Raw genomic sequence first — 19,845 nt, forward strand, 5'->3', positions numbered from 1 at the left:
AGTACTTTCAAGTCTGTGTAGGAGTTAGGCAAACATAAATTACTCTCTGCTCTCAGTGTGAAGCTGAAATAGGCACAGGGGAAACCATTCTTATTCTTGGCAAGGGCTTCAGGATCATAAAATGTGCTCCATTCAGAGATTCATCTCGACCCTTCTGACTTGGGGTCTTGGATTTGACATCTTTGTAGGGTAGGAGGAGCATTTCTCAGCTGTAGCACCAATCTGTTGGGAATTGCTTGGGTTACACCACATTGCTAAATTTAACTGTTAGGATTCTCTTTCTACCTTGGAGGAGTGGAAGTGAAACCTTCCATGCCTTTTGTTTCTTGCCTCATAGGAAGCCTCATGCTGGCAGTCATGGGAACTCGGTAAAAAGCCAAGCTAAAGCACAGCTGATCGCAGAGACCCATGAGAAATTAAAATGAGTAAGCATAATTAATAAAGGGGAGGCTTTGTGGAAGGGATGTTTTTGAAAGAGAGGGATATGCTAGAGACATATTTGTTGGTCAAAAACATTTCTTGCCATTTGTGGAAGAAATGGACTTTACTCTGCAGGGTTCTGGGTTTGCTCAAGGCATTCCTGGCTTTTGTTCTGTCAAGCTCTGAACTGAGTAAAAACTAACCATTGCATAGTCTTTTATACTGGATTGGGGGGAAAAATGAGGGCAGTGTAGATTTGGGTCAACAGGGTATAGTGATGAAGTGGATTGAGCTTGGAACATTTTGGGAATTATTAACATGTGACTACATGGTTCCATCAGATTGAACAGATGCCTTCCATGATTCTGCCTTTCACATGATCTCTCATGTGAAATATTATTTCCCATAGTTCTGCAGGATTAATTTGAGTCTGACTTATCTGAGGCCTAAGTACACTACATCTGTTGCTCTCTAAGGAGGCTGCTGAAGAGAAAGAAGTGTGCTAACTTGCCCCTTAACACCTCATCAGCAGCCATTTTAGGTCAATTCAATTTGACAAGTAATTTAAAAAAATATTATTTATTTATATGTCACATTCATTTTTAAAAATAATTTGAGTTTTGAATTCTCCCCTTCTACCTATTGTGAAGGCAAGAAATGTGATAACAGTTATACATGTGAAATCATACAAAACGTATTTCCATATTAGCCATGTTGTAAAAAAAAAAAAATAGCAAGAAAAGTAAAATGAAAAAGTAAGTTTCAATCTGCGCTCAGACTCCATTAGTTTTTTCTCTGAAAGTGTATAGTATTTTTTATCATAAGTCTTTGGAATTTTGCTAAGTATTTATTAACTGTTTGCTGTGTACCAGACACTATACTACACTTAGAGAAGTACATAGGGAAATATAGATTTTTTTCAAACCTCTGATTTTGTTGGTACAAGAAATACTTTCTAGCAACAGAGATGATAACTAATCTGCACTTTGTATGCTTGAAGAGTTTAAGCGATCTAATAAGGTTCCCCCAAACAAGATGGAGAGGTTGAGTGCCCAACCAGGGGTCTCCCAATCAAAATGGAGAAGTTGATTGACCTACCAAGGGTTGCACCACCAGGATGTTCCAGAGGCTGGCTGGCACACTGCAGAAGCCCTGAAAACAAGGAGAGGGAACAAGAAAGACCTCTTGAGCATTTGGACTAAGCTTTGAAGGCTGGAGAACTACACCAAATAAGGTAGAATGAACTTTTATTTGAATATTGACAATTTGAAACACTTCTTTTAATGCAATGTTGGTAGGCAAATTGCAAAGTAGGTCAAGTATGTCTTCAGATTTGTCTTTCTCTAAGCTCCCAGTTCTACCTTGTCTTACACACGTATTTCCTTCTTTGGTATCTAGAATTATCCTTCTTTTTCACTAGAAACCTCTCCTCTGAAAGGGATATAACACTTATTTACATTAATACACAAATAATTGGCAATAGCTTTAAGTGTTTTCTTTCCTAGAGAAAACTATTTCAATAGGGAAAAAGCTGTCTTTCACAAGTCTGTGTGCAACAGTTACTACAAATTAATATTGCTTATAGGCTCGAAGCTCACTAGCATTTCAAGCAACAAGCAGCGGTGAGGCTTGTATGACACCTCTTCTTGTTTCTTACCTTTTTAAAAGACAGCCAGGGGAGGACAGCATGCTGTTCTCCCCAAAGCTTGTCAACCATGACTTCAAGTATTTTGACTAGAAAAGGGCAGGGATTTTTTTAGTTGCCAACCTCAAAGTATGTGCAATTCAGTTAAATTCAGCAAGCATTAAGCAAAATACTCTATTAGCTGTTGGGGGTGAGTAGGTACCAGAGAGAAGATGAGAAAAATAGTTGCTGCTTTCAAGGAGCTTATATTCTACTGAAACTCATTGTTGGTCTCTTGTTTCCTTTTGATTAAAGACTTCGGATGAGGAATCAGAAGTTATTCATCACTAAAAGGTGGGGAAATTTCAGGAATCCGTAAACAGATAGACTGAGCCAACAGTGTGATATGACAATGAAGAAAATGAACATAATTGCAGTCTGAATTAAAGCCCCAGTGTCCATAATGAGAGTGATGATAGTCCTCCTGTACTCTAGTACAAATAAAAGTAGTAGTATCAGTACAAGCCCTAATAAAACTGAATTTGAAGTATTGAGTTCAGCTTGGGGTACCATATTTTAGGAAGAAAAGAAAGGAGATGACTAGAATCTGCTGGATGGAGAAGTGCCATTTGAGGTACTTAATCTGAGTTAAAAACCTACAAGTATCATTTGGAGTGGGTCAATGGTCTTGGTTTTCCTTCCCCCACCCTATACCTATTCTTAACATCTTGGCTCCTAAGTGAGTCCTGAACTTCCATCTTTGTCCATTGTGATAGGAGTAATATCTTAACCCCTGCTCTCATGCAAGTTAGGCTAGTTTTTCCCTGAAAGGCATTGATGTCTTTCTCAAGATTTGGCTCAGGGGACTACAGACTCAGGTTATTGAACCTGACTATCTAGTGTCACTTTTTGGTTGCCTAAATACAAAACAGTCACAAGAAACTCCACACATGCATTGATGCTTCATTGGTAGACCACAGTGAGCAGCTAAGGAAAGGGAACTTTTGAGCTTATTAAGCTTGGAATGTCCTCATTTTGCATATCCTTGTTGACTATTGTTCTCTTGCAATAGCTAAGTAAATTTCCTTTTGTTAACAATTGAATATCCTATGAGTGTCTAATTCTGTTCCAATATCAAATATAAACTACCAGGGAACCGGCTTAAGTCAGAACTAGCCTAGACTACCTACTGTTCCTGAACAATTCATATATATTCAATTTCTTCCCTCCATCCTTCCACTGAATCTTTTTCAGGACATATTTTGCACCTTTTCATCATGGTATTTATTGCCTGGCTAGTTCAAGAAAGGGAGGGAAGGTATCTCTTTACCTTTGGGGTATGTATGTAAAATGTGTTTTTGGACTTCTCAAGCTGGAGCTCTGGATGTACTTTTCCTGAGGAACAATGCTAAACAAGGTAGATATATTTTATAGGAAAATGTGCTCCAAATGTTGATCCACTGATCCTTGGTTGCGCTAAAGAATGAGGTGTTTGTGATGGAATTTCAGGAATCTCTAAGGAGGTAGACCAACAGTTCAGGATGGAAGCCAAATAAACTAATGAAATCTCAGAGGCACAGGGCTAGGAGTGAGACTTCTGCCATTATCCACCCTATTCTGTACTTATCAGGAGTATCGTGGTCCCACTCTTGAGAAAGGAAATGAAGAACTTGGAGTTTGTCTGGAAGTGACCAGACCATAATGTGAAAGAACTTGATATCATGTTATAATGGCCCAAACTGACCACAAGATTATATAGGAACATACCTATGGGGACAGTAAAGACTTGTTGCCCTTCAGAGAATAGCAGAGGGTAATATGATGGCATTACCAGAGGGTATTAACACGTATGGATTTCCGTGGCCACATGACTCTGGCCACATGTCCCATACACACATGTATCTTGGCATCATGGATTTCTGACATGCAACCCTTAATTCATGTTCCCTGGTCACCCATTTCCTATACATGTCCCTTCCATGAGTGGTCCCTGTCACACATATTCTCTGCATGCGTGCCTTCCTTTTCATTGTAGTCATATGTGGCAGATAGGATTATCATCCATCTATATATTGGACATGTATGAAGCCCTTTATAACTCAGAGACTGGGTGACTTCTGCTGTATGATCTTAGGCATATCACTGGGTCTCTGTGATTTTATATGTCAGATGAGAGATTTGGATTAGGTAAAAAATGTTAAGGTCTCCATCTCTAAAAATTCAGACAGTGTAAGTATAAGATAGGATAGGAAAATATTTCTGCAAACTTAAATGAACTGTGGTAATTTGTTATCATACATACATACCTGAAAAGGATGATGGATCTCATCAAATGCAACCCCTTCATCTAATGATAAGTAAAGTGAGATCCAGTGGGAGTGACTTTCCTGAGACTGATAAACATACTAGTAGAGTACTATATTTCAGTTACATCGTGTGTTACAAGACTTTTGTGGACTGGCCTGGAAATGTAAATATCATGTAAAATGCTGTTTCTATGGGTTAATGTGCTCAGAATCCAAAGAGTTGACTTTCAAATTAATTTTTGAACATAACCCAGCTCATTACTTTGGAAATGAACTGTACTTAAAAAAAAAAGAAAACCCTACACTATTCTCTGAGTCTTCATTTCTTATGTTTGGCCTGATAATCTTTAAATGCCTTCCTATATTTAGGGAACCTATGAGTCTATAGCACTTAATTAACATTGCTTCTCTCACAGCACTCCACCCCATCACCCTTACTCCGAAATCCCTATTTTTCCCCCTTTTTCTAGCCATATCTTCTGGCCATGAATGAATCTACACAAACAATGGAAACCCTATGGTCTACATTAGCAAAGAGGAATGTTAACATTTTCTGAGGATCTGACTATCAATATATTCACCTTTCTTTGTGTCATGATTTCACCTATTATGAAGAGTTCCTCTTTTGTTATGGAGACCACTCTATGGAAGAACAAAGGTAATGGGAAGGATCATAATGATTTTGAGTCTCAGTTTTTTCATCTGTAAAAAGGGGATGGGACTAAATGATTTCTATTGTTCCTTTTAGTTCTAATTTCTGTATTTTTCTGACCATTAAGAAAGTCAGCTAGGTGGTACAGTGGATAGAGCGCTGGCTCTGGAGTCAATAAGACCTGAGTTCAAATCTAGTTTCAGACAATTACTAACTTACTACCCTGGACACATATGTATATATACATCCTATGAAGTGTGTGTGTTGTTGAGTTGTTTTTCAGTCATGTCTGAGTCCGTATGACCCCATGTGGTGTTTTCTTGCAAAGATACTGGAGTGGTTAGCCATTTTTTTTCTCCATTTCATTTTGCAGATGAGGAAACTGAGGCAAACAGGGTTAAGTGACTTGCTCAGGGTCAAATAGCTAGTGTAATTATCTGAGGCTGGATTTGAATTTAGGTCTTCCTGACTCCAGATCAGACACTCTCTCCAGTGCTCCACCTAGCTGCATGTGTGCGCGCGCACGTGCCCACGCCCATGCACACACACACACACACACACACACACACACACAGAATCCCAAAATTCTTAGTGCAGTTTTAAGCTTTTAATAACAGAAAACTGCACTGAAACTTTTGAGACACTCTATATTCACCTGTGCATACATGTGTTATTCACTTGTTTCAGTTGTATCCTACTCTTCATGACATCCATTTGGGGTTTACTTGGCAAAGATACTAGAATGGCTTACCAATTCCTTCTCCAACTCATTTTTGCAGATAAGGTAACTGAGGCAAACTGAGTTAAGTGACTTGTCCAGGGTGGTAAGCTAGTAAGTGTCTGAAACTGGATTTAAACTCAGGTCTTACTGACTCCAGGGTCAGCACTCTATCCACTGTACCACCTAACTGTCCCATGTACATACATACATACACAACACACAGATGTGTGCATGTGTGTATACATATATATACATATTTGTGTGTATACAAGTCTGGACCTATGATTTCCACAAGTATAGAGAAGTCTCACTGAGGAAACTGCATCTACTAATGTAGATCGCAACAATTCTGCAACTTACTAATTTTGGAGAGTTTCTTGGGGCATTCAGAAGGTTGCAGTGACTTGTCAGGACTTGGGACTTCCTATTTCCAAGGCTGGACCCTGTTCCCTATACTACAGTGTACTTTATTATAAGATAGAATAAGAATTCTTCTTCAGATGATAGTAGAAAGGTATAGAAAGGTGGTCTTCAGGTCAGGAAAATCTGGATTCAAGTCCTTCTTTCAACACATGATGGATTTATGACTCTGGATCAGTCATTAAACCCCTCTCAGTGTCCTACACAACTGTTTATGAGTTGCTAAGAGAATCTGTATTAGCAGAGGCAAGGTCCAAACTGGAAATTCTCTACACTCATAAAATCACAGACCTCGTCCAATACACACGTGCTTTCTGTTTTACAGTACAGTTACAATGCAAAACAAAATTAAGTATTAAGGGTCAGAGAAACTAAATGACTTGACCTTAGTTCACACAACTAATAAGTACTGGAGACAGAGCAGTGAAGAAAACAGTAATGTGGATATGGAGATAACTATCTCTGAGAAGAAGGTAGCTCAAATGTGGAGAATTAGATTGGCAGGGATCTTGTAAGATGCTTGAAATAGACTGCAACAGGGCAAATGCCAACTTAATTAATAGTGCTCTGCACACAGTAGGGGATTAATAAGTGTTGGTTGAGTATTGAATATAATAGCTAAAACATGATGCCTCTAGTGACTTAGTCAGTGACTTCATTAGAAACCTTTAGCCTTCCTGTAGGCAAGATTTCCTGTTACAAATATTTAGCTGATAATATCTGCTTTCCATGTTGTGGTGCACATCTGGGTTAAATTCATGATTATTGGTACTTGTTATGAAATCAGATTCTTTAATAAGAATCATGGTTTATTTTCAATCCTACCTTCACATGTTCTGATGAGCTGAAAATGCAAATTAAACTAGAGAACTGGCAAAAAGTTCTTTCTCTTCACAGTAGCTTCTGAATCACTCTGCTATTTTGCTGCCAAATGTAAATAACTCAGGGGCAGTTTTATCACTGACCTGTGTTAAATCAGTTGGATCTTAAAACTCAAGAATAATAGGTTTGTTTTCCTTCAAATGTACCCTAATAAGAAGTTAAATAAAGAAGAAACTTGATAGATCTTTCCCAAGTTTAACAATTAAGCCCCTGCATTAAGCCCGGTGAGACTCAGAGATGATATATGACTTTCTAGGACATTGATATGCAAACACAATCAACAATAGAAGGCAGGTTATGATAAGTCTTAATGAATGGTAGAACGGGTGTATAAAGGACCTTGGAGGAAGGAGTGAGTGGTCACGGAATTGGCAGTGGCATGGGGAATCACTGCTTCTCTTGAGCTTCATACAATTTTTGAGTGAGGGAGGGTGACTTAGAGATTATCTGGTCCCCATTTTACAGACTGGGAACTAAGTCATGTTGAATTGAGCAATATCACACAACTAACTTTTGGCAAAGTTTGAACTAAAAGCTCTAACTAACAGTACAGTCCTTTCTATTCTACTGTGCTCTTTGCAAAGATTGGTAGCTGGAAAGGAAAGAATTGTTTTCAAAGGGTAACAATAGTGGCTAATATTTATAGAATATTTTAATATTTGCAAAGTATTTTATATGATCTTATTTGATCCTTACAATAACCTTGTGAGGTAGGTGCTCTTATTATTTTTATTTTATGAATGAGGAAACTGAAACTGAGAAAGGTTAAGTGATTTACCCAAGATCACACAGCTAATAAATGGTTGAGACAGGATTTGAACTCAAGGCGTCCTGATTTCAAGTCCGGTACTCTATTGTGGGTCCAGATTATAGTGGGTTTTGAATATTGCGTTAAGGTCCTAAGTAGTCTGAATGATGAATCCCCTAAAGTGGTCACATTATTGGAATACATATTGCCTATTTACATTGGGCTGGAATCAGTTACCATATTCTGCATAATTATAACTTTGAATGGTGCCAATTCCAGATACATGTGATCCCTTCAGGACATTCATTTTTTGTACTATTTGGGGCTACCTAGCTATAGTATAATCTGGTTTTGGTGCATGCCTTGAATGGCTATGTGGACCATGGCCATCTTAGGTGGTCTCGGTGTGTTCCAAACCTCCTTAGAACATGAGGATAATTGACACTTATATAGATAGCACTTTACGTATACTAACTATCTCATTTGGACCTTGCAACAACTTCAAGATATAGGTAGCACAGGTGTTACTATTTCCATTCTGCAGAAGGGGAGACTGAGGCTTGGAGAAATCACATGGCTTGCTTATGGGGTTATGGTGATATAACTATTTAGGATTATAAGGGAGAGTTTGAACTCAGATCTTCTGATTCTAAGCAGAGAACTTTGTCTATCACATCATAATTTGTGTGATTATTTTTATTATATATTTATATATAAAATACATATTATATATAAATATATTATTATTTTTTCTGTAGGTAATGGTGAACCTCAAATATTTTAAAATAAAGAATCAAATCTACATTTCTTTTTTTTAATTTTTTTTATTTTTTTTATTTTTATTTTTTATTTTTTTATTTTTTAATGTTTAACAATCACTGCCATACAATTGAGATTTTATCCCCCCCCACCTACCCCCCACTACCCCCCTCCCTCCCCACGACTGCATACAATTCTGTATAGATTCTACATATACTTTCCTGTTGAGTATATTTTCACTATAGTCATGCTATGTAGTCAGACTAAAATGAATGAAAGAAATCGTATAACAAATCAGAACATGATACGCAAACACATACACATACACAAACATGATCTGCTACATTTTGTGAGTGACTTCCATATTTCTTTCTCTGAGTGTGGAAGGCATTTTGCCTTGAGAACCACCTTTGGGATTTTTTTTTTTTATAAGAAGTTTTTGCGTTATTACAAAATTCCAAGTCTACCAGAAAAAACTCTCACACACTGTGGTCGTTGCTGTGCACAAAGTTCTCCTGGTTCTGCTCCTTTCACTCAGCATCAGGTCATATAAGTCCTTCTAGGCCTCTCTGAAGTCTTCTTGTTCATCATTTCTTATGGCACAATAGTACTCCATTACATTCATATACCATAATTTATTCAGCCATTCCCCAATTGATGGACATCCCCTTGACTTCCAGTTTTTGGCAACTACATCAAATCTACATTTAAGAATATTAACATGGCACAGTATATGGTACTGGAGGAGGACAGGATGGAGAGAGGAAGGAAGCAGCTGCAGTTTCAACTGTCAAAGCAACCAGCTTTTATTAGGTGCTTAATTTGTGCCAGGGGCTTTGCTAGGGGCTCATAATACGGTTACAAGCAAAAAGAAAGACACTTCTGCCCTCAATGAACTAACATAAAAATGGGGGATGACTGTGCATGGAAGAGAGCTGAAAAGGTCATGGAGAGGGGGATGGGAAAGAATCTGCGATAGGGCATGGAGGAGAAGTAGGGAGAGTTGGGAACTGTCTATATAGTTGGGAGAAAGGTGAAGGGGAGAGAACAAGAGTTTAGATGTTTAGCAGTAAGGCCCTAGAAAAAATGTTGGCAATGGGAATAGGCAGGAAGAAAGGGATTTGAGAGGCATTCCAAGAATGCACAGGACTCAAAGATTAGCTAGTTGTGAAGGAAAGGGAGGAATCAACAATGACTCCAAGGTTTTGACTTTAGGTAACCAACAAACATGGGAGGATTCCATTTGATTCACATAGAAATGAGATAAACCAGTCTTTTTATTTGTACCTCAGCACCCATAGGTGGTGTCACCAGTGGTCAGGTGTTGGAAGGACTTCCTTAATGGAAAAGAGAATCCTGCTCTGGACTCTAAAAGACCAGGTTTATTCCTGGGGGGAACTTGAACCCAAAGATGGAGAATCAGGCATTTTTCTCAAGTTGTTTGCTTCATTAGGTCCCAACCCTGACGTTTCATGCTAAATTGCTTAAATAAAGCTCACATATGACAAAGAAGTATGGTTTTCCATATGGTTAACAGAGTCCCTCTTCAATGAAAAAGTATTTGATGTAGAAAGTAGGTTTAATTTATAAGACCTTTATTTCTTGCACCAAAAAAAGAAATGTTTAAACCACAAAAGACTCATAAGAATCTATTAACAAATACATAAACCATCAAATAATAACCCACCATTCCTATTATACTCTCTTGGGAGGTAAAGACAATTATTTTTAGACTGTTGAGCAGATACGTAGTGCTTGTATTGGTTCTGTACTGTCTGAGCAACTCTCTGACCCAGATCTTTTGGTTACCCAGGCAGGAAGATCTTTAGTCTTTTCTCGTTCAGGATGATTAGGTTGTTTGTCATTTTCCCCTCTGAGAAGTGATGTAGTTGAAAGAAATAGTTACTTCTGAGCAGCCACAGCTGGTTCAGGAACTCCACACCTCTTCAAATCATGAGGCTAATGCCAAGGCTGGAAACATCCTTCTCTGGATCACTGTTCAATGACCTGTGCTCAGGAAAAGAGACACCAAGCAGAAGGGGTGACCTGAGGAAGAGATGACTCAGGAGCATCCAGGAAAGCACATATTTTCATTTCCATGTGTTCATAGCCCCCATGGCCACTGGAGGAGAAGAGAGAAATCTTTTCCCTCTCCACAGCCCCAGTTGCTAGGATTCCGAAGGACAGCATTTATTGAATGCTATCAGGTACTGCGCTGAATTCTGATAATACAAAGAAAAGCTAAAAACCAGATCCTATTGTTAGGGAAGAGGAGAAGGAAAGTGGGAGAATAGAAAAGTGGAAGGGAGGACGGGAGGGAGAAGAGGGATGGAGGAGGAGAGGAGAGTGTCATTGTACAGCTCTTCTTATAACCTACTGAGGGGGCAGCTCTTTGCGACTCATTTACCAATCATCACAGCCCCCAGTCATGTGTGATTGATGAAGACATCAATCTCCATGGAACCAGGGCGTAGGCTTTGTGTGTTTGATACTGTTACAGTAGCAGCATCATTAAAAGCATTTTATTCAACTATAGAAGACAACAAAAAATATTTGTAAAATGAGTCATTTATTGTAATAGATATTTTTGACAGCATTACTGTTTAGTGACTATTGTACAATAGGAAATAAAACCTAGGGGATTCCTGAGCCTGTTCGTCCTGGATCTTTTTATCAGCCTCCCACCAAGCAACTCAGGATTTAGGCATCATTTAAAAAAGCATTGTGACATAATGCCTTCGATGTAATGTGTCATCTCTAACCTGTAATTAAAACAGAATGAGCTTTAATGAGCTTCTTTAGTTCTTTTCCCTCTGAGCTATTGAATAAAATAACACAAATGACAAAGGAGTGCTGAAATGTGATTCCATAGACTGATTTCCCTATCCTAGATGGAAAGGGAGATAGAACATTTACTGAGGCAGATTCCCTTTAGGTGAACATTCAACTCACAGAAAAAAAGGGCTAAGCTATTGACTTACAGTGACTTCAAAGGTGAAATTATTTGAAAAGTAGGAATTGCTTTATACTTATGCATTTTGCATACGATTCCTGAGAAGTCCCGTTTACTGTCACGGAAAGCACTCAGCAAGCCACAAGTGCCGTAAAAAATACATGCCCCAGATGTAAGCAGGAATAAGGTCAAGAGCTATTGGGCTGGGAATTTGTGATATGCTGCATGCTTCTTACGGAGCAAAGAGATTTATATTCTTTACTCCCAAACCACTTAAAGTCTAAGTGCTCTGAAAGTTACAAGTATGTTTCAGTTATTTATAAAATCTTTTTGAAAATAATTTTTCTTGGATGTTTTGCAGATGCTTATAGCCACACTCTGCAAAGCCCACGGGAAGTCCTACCCAGTTAAGAGGGTATTTTTTTTCTTTCTTTTCTACATTTTTGTTCCTTCACCAAGGCTGTTTTCATTTGCTCTGAACCAATAATATGTGAGGTCCTGTACAGCCTGCAAAATCAAGATGGTCCTTGTTCAGTGAATGCAGATCATATAAAAGAAGTAAGGAATGCTGGGAAATATAGATTACAGCTAGATTTGGATTAGATTAGTGTGAATCAAGAATCCTCTGAAATGGTCATATTATTCTAATTCACACTGCATATTTCCATTGGGCTGGAACAAGTTACCATATTTTACGTTATTATAACTTTGGATAGTGTGAATTTGAATATATGTGACCTCCTCAGGGAATTCGCTATTCACACTAATAGGAACTTAGATATATACTCTCTGACTCCTTGCTTCAGGGAATGGCACCACCCTTCTATGATTGATTTATTAGGACACATTCTCTCATATATCTTCTACAAAGATGTTAAATGAATATTCCTAAAACAGAGGTTGTATCATGTCACTCTCCTGCTCAAAAAGCCTCAATGACTCCCTATTGCCTCTTGGATAAAATACAGCTCTGCATTTGAAGTTCTCCATCATCTGACTCCTGCTTATGTTAAAATATTCCTTCCCTACCTAATTGCCCACCAACTGCCAGCCTAACTGAAATGCAAAGGTACCCTGAGGGAAAAACATGACATAGAAAGTGCCACGTAGGTCAAACCAAGGCCACCATCCTGCTTATCACTTTCTTTTGGACCTTTGGAAGCAGCCCAGGACCAAGACCTTAAGAACTCTGGTGGCCCTAGAGCCCCTGCTTCCATTTCTGTCCCTTTAGCAATCATCAAGGAGACCGCTTCTTGTGGAGAGGGGGGGTCTGCCATCCTAGCTATCGTCAACATCAACCACTGACCAACTGCTGCTGATGGTTAAGGAAGCCCATGAGGTCTGAAAATAGCATCTCCCAGACTATCAACCATGCTCTCAATCTGCTTCTAGTGGCCATTACAGAGGGGTGCCATCCTTGTGATGATGTGACTTGGCTACTGCCTCCCTAGATGCTTACAGCTCTTGATTCTTTAGTAGCTCTTCAAAAGAAAGTTCTCACCATCAAAGTTCTTTTTAACTGGCTTAGTATCAGAAATATGTATGTATATATATATATGTATATATATATATACACACACATATATATACATACACACCTACACACACATATACACACATATATGTATATGTTTCAATGAAATGACATTAAAGAAGATGCATTACTATCTTCTTTGATACTGTATCTTAAAGATTACTGAAAACGAGATATGCACAAACACACAGGAGTAGAAACTGTTTGGCAAAGTATATGTTTATATATGTATGTATATATGTATATGTGTATGTAAATATCTATAGCTATAGAGAAACATACCAAGCTTGACTGTAGCCTGTTGGAGGTGGGGGAGTGGGGAGTGGAAGAAAAGAACTAAGTTAAAAAGTGCACAGCAGAGAAGGCAAGAAAACTTACAAAGAAGCAAAGAGAAGATGGGCGGTTCTCAACACAATGTGCATTATTTGTCATTCAGGCTTTCTGGAAATGAAAATTTATTGCCACATATTTTGAATCCTCATGTTCTGCTATACACATGACATGCTTTTTTTTCTTTTTTACTTTGTATTTAAGTTCCAATATTTAAGTTTATGACATGCTCTTATTTCTTTTCTCTATTCTGTATTTGCGTTCTGTATTTGAGTCTAAAATTAAAAAAGAAAAAAGATTACTGGACCTTTCCTTCTGGCTTGCAGCAGAAACTTCCTATATGCATTGTCTCATCCATTAGAATGTAAACCAAACCCCGCCAAGAGCAGGAACTGTCCTACCCACATTTAGCATAGCAATTGGGCACAGTAATGCTTAATAAATGCTTTTTTATTTTTTCATTTTAATTGATCATTTCTGAATTCCAGACAAAATGTCCTGCTGACTGTTCCTAGGTCTCCATATCCATTTCCTGTCCTCAGGGCTTTCACAGGCTAACTGACCCTCATGCCTGGAATGCTCTCTTTCCTCATTTATGCCTTTTAGAATATGTAGCTTCCTTCATGGCTAAGGTGAGGTGCCATCTCCTACCTGCAGCCTTTTCTGATCTGATTAGGACTCTGTAAAATTACCTTGTGTTTACTATTTGCTTCCATGTTATGTTCTTTCTGTAGAATGTAAGCTCCTTGAAGGCAGGAACTTCATTTTTCTCTTTATATAGACATTTCTTAGATCAGTCTACTACATATAGTAGGCACTTAATAAGTGCTTGTTGAACTAATGTGATGATTGCCCTTGTATTTGTGGGGTGAAATTTCATTGAAATATTTCACTGATCCGTCAGTTGGGCTTTAAGTACTATTGCTGAGAAATTGTTTACTACCTCACATGAGTACCAGGTGATACTTTCAACCTCAGTAAAGTGGTTTTCTTCAACCTCAACTTCTTCATCACCTGATTCTGGGACCTGTGTTCCCAGTTCATTTGGTGGACTGGGTAAGGAATCATTTTAGGCGGCTAGGTGACACAGTGGATAGAATGCTAAGTCTGGAGTCAAGAAGACCCGAGGTACAACTGTCCTCAGACATTTACTAGTTATGTGACGTACAAGTCACTTAACCTCTGTTTGCCTCAGTTTCCTCAACTATAAAATTGGAATAATAATAGCTCCAGAATTCTTGTGAGGATCAAATGAAATACTGCTTGTAGAGCACGTAGCACAGTGCCTGGTACATAATAAGTACTTAATAAATATTATTATTACTATTGCTGTTGAGCGTTTTCAGAGAAAACAATTCTCACAAATTATATTATTTTATTATGCATTATTATATACATTATAATATAATATGTTAACCTCTATTAAATCTTGTAATCACTCCTTGAATAACTTCACTGAAATTTATTTTAGCCTTGGTGTCTGTACAAGGGACAATGACAATTTTCACAGGGCAGAACCTCACTAGAAGACTTCTATCATTATCAGGATTCTTGAAAAATGGTGAGTTTCATAGTTAATATTATTGTTTCATTTCAGGTGTGCTGGGAAGAGAATTATATAGATCTAGCCCCTGCTTTATAGGAGGAAGAAAGTCAAGGAAGTCATGTTTTTATGGATATGTTTGCTGGATTTATAGGGAACGGGACACTTTAAGTAAACATTCAACGTTTTGTTTGTTTCATAAAGCATAACAATCCAAAGAGGTAGGTGATAGAACCATCACTGTTCCCATTTCATGGACAAGAAAAATGAACCAGACTCATAGAGTTTAGAGTTGAAAGAGACCTTGAGTCAATATAGTATAACTTGGTTCCAGCATCCCAAGTTTTGGGGTTATACCATTTGAGTTCAATCTTAGTGGTAGTCTCTTAAATAATATTTCTTTGGCTTGCTTGGCTCTACTCCAAATTTTCTTTGGGAAGCTCAACATGTCTCATGTCTAGCTTTCCACAGATGTGAATAAATGAAGGACCCATTCCCACATAAGCTCTTGAAGGTAACAATGCATGTTGAGTGTAGGACATCCTTTAACCCCACAGACAACATATAGTAGTGACAAAGTATCAAATGAGATATTTGTAAAGTATTTAGCACAATGCCTGTAAGTGCTTAATAAATCATCATCATTACTTCCCAGTTACCTATAAATAATTGTATTTCTCCCACTCTGCTCAGGTCTGTCACCCCCCTAAGTCAGTTTATAGTCTTCTGGATTCATTGACATTCTGTGTTTTGCACTCTCTTTCGGAAATGAATGTGGGCTTCCAAGGAAACAATTTGCAGACAGTTTGCTGAGTCTCTTTGGTATTCCAGAGGTCCATATAAGCCTACAGTTTTATTGCACTGGGTCCTTGGACTCCACTGGATGGAAAATGCACTTGAGGTTGCTCATTATGGAACAGTCTTCCTGTCAGATTCTTAGTGTCTGCATGACTCATTGTAATAGATGAAGGCATAGTTCAGATTTTTATTCTCCCCTGTTGCTGCTTGGTATCTTGCTGCTTCTCCACCTGTTGGGCTATGCACTTGATCATCTCTTCAAGAAGCTAGGACTACATATGAACTTTTCTTTCTCTTTCCAGAAGTCTGAGTCCCTGACTTCTTTAGGAACCTGATATAAACAAACACCTCCCTCTCTATTCGGGAAGCCAGGGTCTAGGTGTAGGGGCTTTTGACATTTTTCCAAAACAGTGGGGTTCAAGAACTCTCATCACTTTCCATCAGTGTCATCTATTGGATAGAAATGTTATGTCACTATATCTCCATGGATGGTAACAATGTCTGGGTACCAGGGATCAAGGATTCAGGGACTGTCTTCTTCAGTCATGTTGGTGAGAGCACTGAGTGGTAATTGTAAGGTACTTTGTGGCACATTACATTACATTGTAATGTATGTTTTAATGGCTCCCAGGGGTTAATGAGTATGAGAGGAGGAGTGTGACTATTCACAGTCTTCTCTTCCCTCTCCACCATTTCCAGCCCTGGTCTGCTTTTACCCTTACTCTTTGATCACTTTGATCTGTGCTCATTTCTCTCATCTTGCTAGAAAGGGCCAATCCCATGATGGACATCTATCCCCACATTTCTTATAAGTGCAGCAAAAAAAAGGTATCTTTGATCCAAAACAGACTGAACTAATTCTCCCTAATTGATGAGATTTAAATAGACAAACTATCTTCATCCTTGTTGAGGTATAACTGGGCATGCCCCAGTAGATGTCCCTTGATTCATTCAAACAAGCTATCAATGGGCATATCCATCCCCGACATAGGAAAAAACAATCAAAGTCTAAAATAAAATCTCATCACTCTGTAAGCTTATCAGGTTATTGTGATATGAAGATATAAAGAAAAATGTTAAACTTAGGGTCACAGAACCTGAGTTTGAATATGAGCTCTGTTCATATTCAAGTCCTGTGAGACTTCACTGGGACTAATTTTCATCATCTATAAAAAGAGAGCAGATTTTTGATCTTTGGACTAATCAAGGAGCTTCTCTGATCAACCTCATACCATAATCTTACTTCCTTTTTAATTTTAGTCTTTAATGCCCTCGTTTCAAATATAGAAGACACTGCGGTTCAGGCTAAGGGGTTTGCCTAAGTTCACATAGCTTATAAATATCACAGCTAGGTGCAAATATATGAATTGACCCCAAGTGTCATATGGACGTTTAAGGATAATTTATTTTAGTGGTAAAGAGAAGGCTAGATCTGTAACTGAGGTGGAAATTTGGGAGGGAAGCTTTAGGAGTCCAGTGTGTTGGTCAGTAATATAAAGGGAAATGGTTATAATGATTCTCTCTAATTAGAAATGTTTCAGGGAATTGTGGCCCAGATCCCAAGATACATTTAAACAATAATGCCCCATCTCAGATGGATGAGCTACTAATGCAAGTGATGAGAAATTGTCCCTGAAATGGGTAGAACAGGAAGAAAAATATTGTGGTGAAAGGCTTTGAAAAGAAGTATGAGAATCTTAGGTCTGAATTTTACCATATGGATGTATTTCTTAAGAACTGTGTATCCTTGGGGTCATGCACAACATTTTGATCCTGTGCTTACACTAGGATTTACTAAAGAAAGAAGAATCTTTAAAAAACAGAACAAAACAAAATGAAGCTCCCAGTGTCAAAACCCTCTGTAAGAACAATGAATAACTTTTGTTTGTTTATATCATTTTGTGATTGGCATAGGAAATGGCCTATGTTTTTAGAGTTTTTTTTCCTTTTCTTTTTGCATTGGTAATAGATCAGGGATCAGGGTAGATTAGAGCTAAGATCAGGAGTAGGAAAAGTAGGCAGTCACCTATACTTAGGCAGCAGGACACAATGAGGGACACTTTTTCATGTTGCTTTTTATAATTTCATTTATTTTTAAAAATTTAGTTTAATAAAATCAAAATAAAAAAATTTAAATCTTCTCTATAGCATGTAGATTATCATCATCATCATTGTCATCATTTTGTAATAGGTCAAGTTGTATCTGCTATAGTGAACAACTTAATATACAGGGAGTGCAATTTTTAAACCTTGCCTAGAATACACGAACCTGTTTTCCCACTGTGCTCTGGGATAAAGGGGCAAGGCCTTCATAGTTGGCAAAGGTATACATTTACTCTTCCAAGTCATCTTGGAGTTTGCTCTCAGGTTACTGATAAAGCACAACTTTCCTTTAAAATTTCCGTTTCATTTCCCCTGTTGTTCCAGGTTCAGTTTTGACTAGGAAAGAGCCCCGGGCTGGGAGTTAGGAGGCCTGGGTTGTCCCAGCTTTACCATTAATCACCAACTAACTATAATGACCTGGAAAAGTAACAAACTCCCTGGATTTAGCAGACATAGCTATGAAATGAAAGAACTGGGATATATGGTCTTTAAGACCTTTTAGTTCCTGACATTCCACGACTCTCATTCCTTTCTGCATGGTCTATAATCAAAAGGCACCTCTCTTTGTTCAGAGCTTGAGTAGGTGAACATTAAAAAAAATTCTCCCTTCACAATTCTTGCTACGTTCAAATGTACTACATTAAACTAAATGAGGCCATGTTGGGGTAGCTAACCACACGTAATCATAGATAATTAGAAGAAGATTAGACCTTGGAGATTATTTAGTCTCTAGTCCACCCCTCTCATTTTATAGGTGAGGAGACTGGCCCAGAGAGATAGAGTCACTAATCCAAATCATACAGTTAATTAGTGATAGAGTTGAGACTACTGTTCAGAACTCCTGTGTTTACTGAGGAATAAGGTATATCCTTTTTGAGGCTAAAACAAAAGTAGGCTGTCTATAATGTTCTTTCCTTGGCTCCGGCCATACTGCATATTCCTGGTTCTCCCTAGATCTCTTTTATCTGGCTCCTCCTTTTCCTGTGCTTCTGAAATGTTAGTGTTTCTAAGGAGCGCTTCTATTTTGTTCTATAACTCTCCTCAATTTTCCATTTTCCTAATTCTTCCATGGGCTATCATGGCCTCCTCAACATGTTCTACATTGTCTCCCTATCTCAAAAAAGCCCATAGTTTACCTTGCAACCATATAGACGCAGACACGCACATGCATATACTTTTTCATCCTGGTATCCTGTCATGCCCCACCTGACAGATGTTTCCTGTTCTGTGGTCTACCTTGGGTGTTGAGCCAGAGAGCTGGTGGAAGCCCAGTACTCAGGAAGGAAGTGGGAGAAGGCAGAGATAGAAATGTGAACTGGGTCAAAATGTACCACTTTGAGAGAAAGGAGGAGGACAAGGCTTGGAAGAAAGGCTTGATCCACTTTGCTTTGCGTGGTGCTTCAGGGTGGGTGATGTGATAGCAAAGGTGTGATCCAGGGAGCTCTATACTTATACTAGCACCAGGACATAAATTTGATCAGGCAGATTCCCTGCCCTTGTGAGTCACCTATGAAAGTCATAAGCTTGCTTTAAAACCAAGCCCCTTTAAACACTGAATGAGAAGCAGTTGTGTTATAGTTCACAAGGCACTGGTTTGGGAACTAGGAAAACTTGGGTTTAATTTCCACCTCAGACACTAGCTATGGGACTCTGGGCATATCATTTCTTCTCCCTGTGCCTTACTTTCCTCGTAGGCAAAATGAAGGAATTGGACTTAGTGACCGTGTAGGTCCCTTCTAACTTTAAATCTATGATCGTATGTGTGATCTAGTAATGTTCTATTTGGAGCAGGTACCCATTAAAAATTTAGGGCTGAATAGTGAGAACTGATGGTTGTCCTCTTTCTACCTTGTCATCATGCTGGACTATTGCTACCAAGAGTATGGTGGGAATAGCAGCTTCTGGTAGTAGGTAACTGAGCTGGTAGACTTCCTCTTGGGCCCAAATTTAAAAAAAAATTATTTATCTCCTCTCTTTTACATTTTCAGTCTCTACCTCCTTACTTGTTCCTTTTCCTTTAACTAAAAAGAAGGATAAAATTCCTGTCCTTAA

General features: G+C 38.4%; 1 long non-coding RNA gene across 1 annotated transcript in view; it reads left to right on the forward strand.

The window, feature by feature from the left end:
* LOC140512846 (uncharacterized) overlaps positions 1-19,845 on the forward strand; it is a 97,150-nt gene that overhangs the window by 50,345 nt on the left and 26,960 nt on the right. The window contains exons 2-5 of the long non-coding RNA XR_011969955.1: positions 338-425; positions 1,537-1,654; positions 4,821-5,008; positions 14,821-14,910. This is a non-coding gene — a long non-coding RNA (uncharacterized lncRNA). The remainder of the gene's footprint in view (positions 1-337; positions 426-1,536; positions 1,655-4,820; positions 5,009-14,820; positions 14,911-19,845) is intronic.

The sequence above is a fragment of the Notamacropus eugenii genome, chromosome 6, assembly GCF_028372415.1.
Source record: "Notamacropus eugenii isolate mMacEug1 chromosome 6, mMacEug1.pri_v2, whole genome shotgun sequence".
Classification (NCBI taxonomy): domain Eukaryota; kingdom Metazoa; phylum Chordata; class Mammalia; order Diprotodontia; family Macropodidae; genus Notamacropus; species Notamacropus eugenii.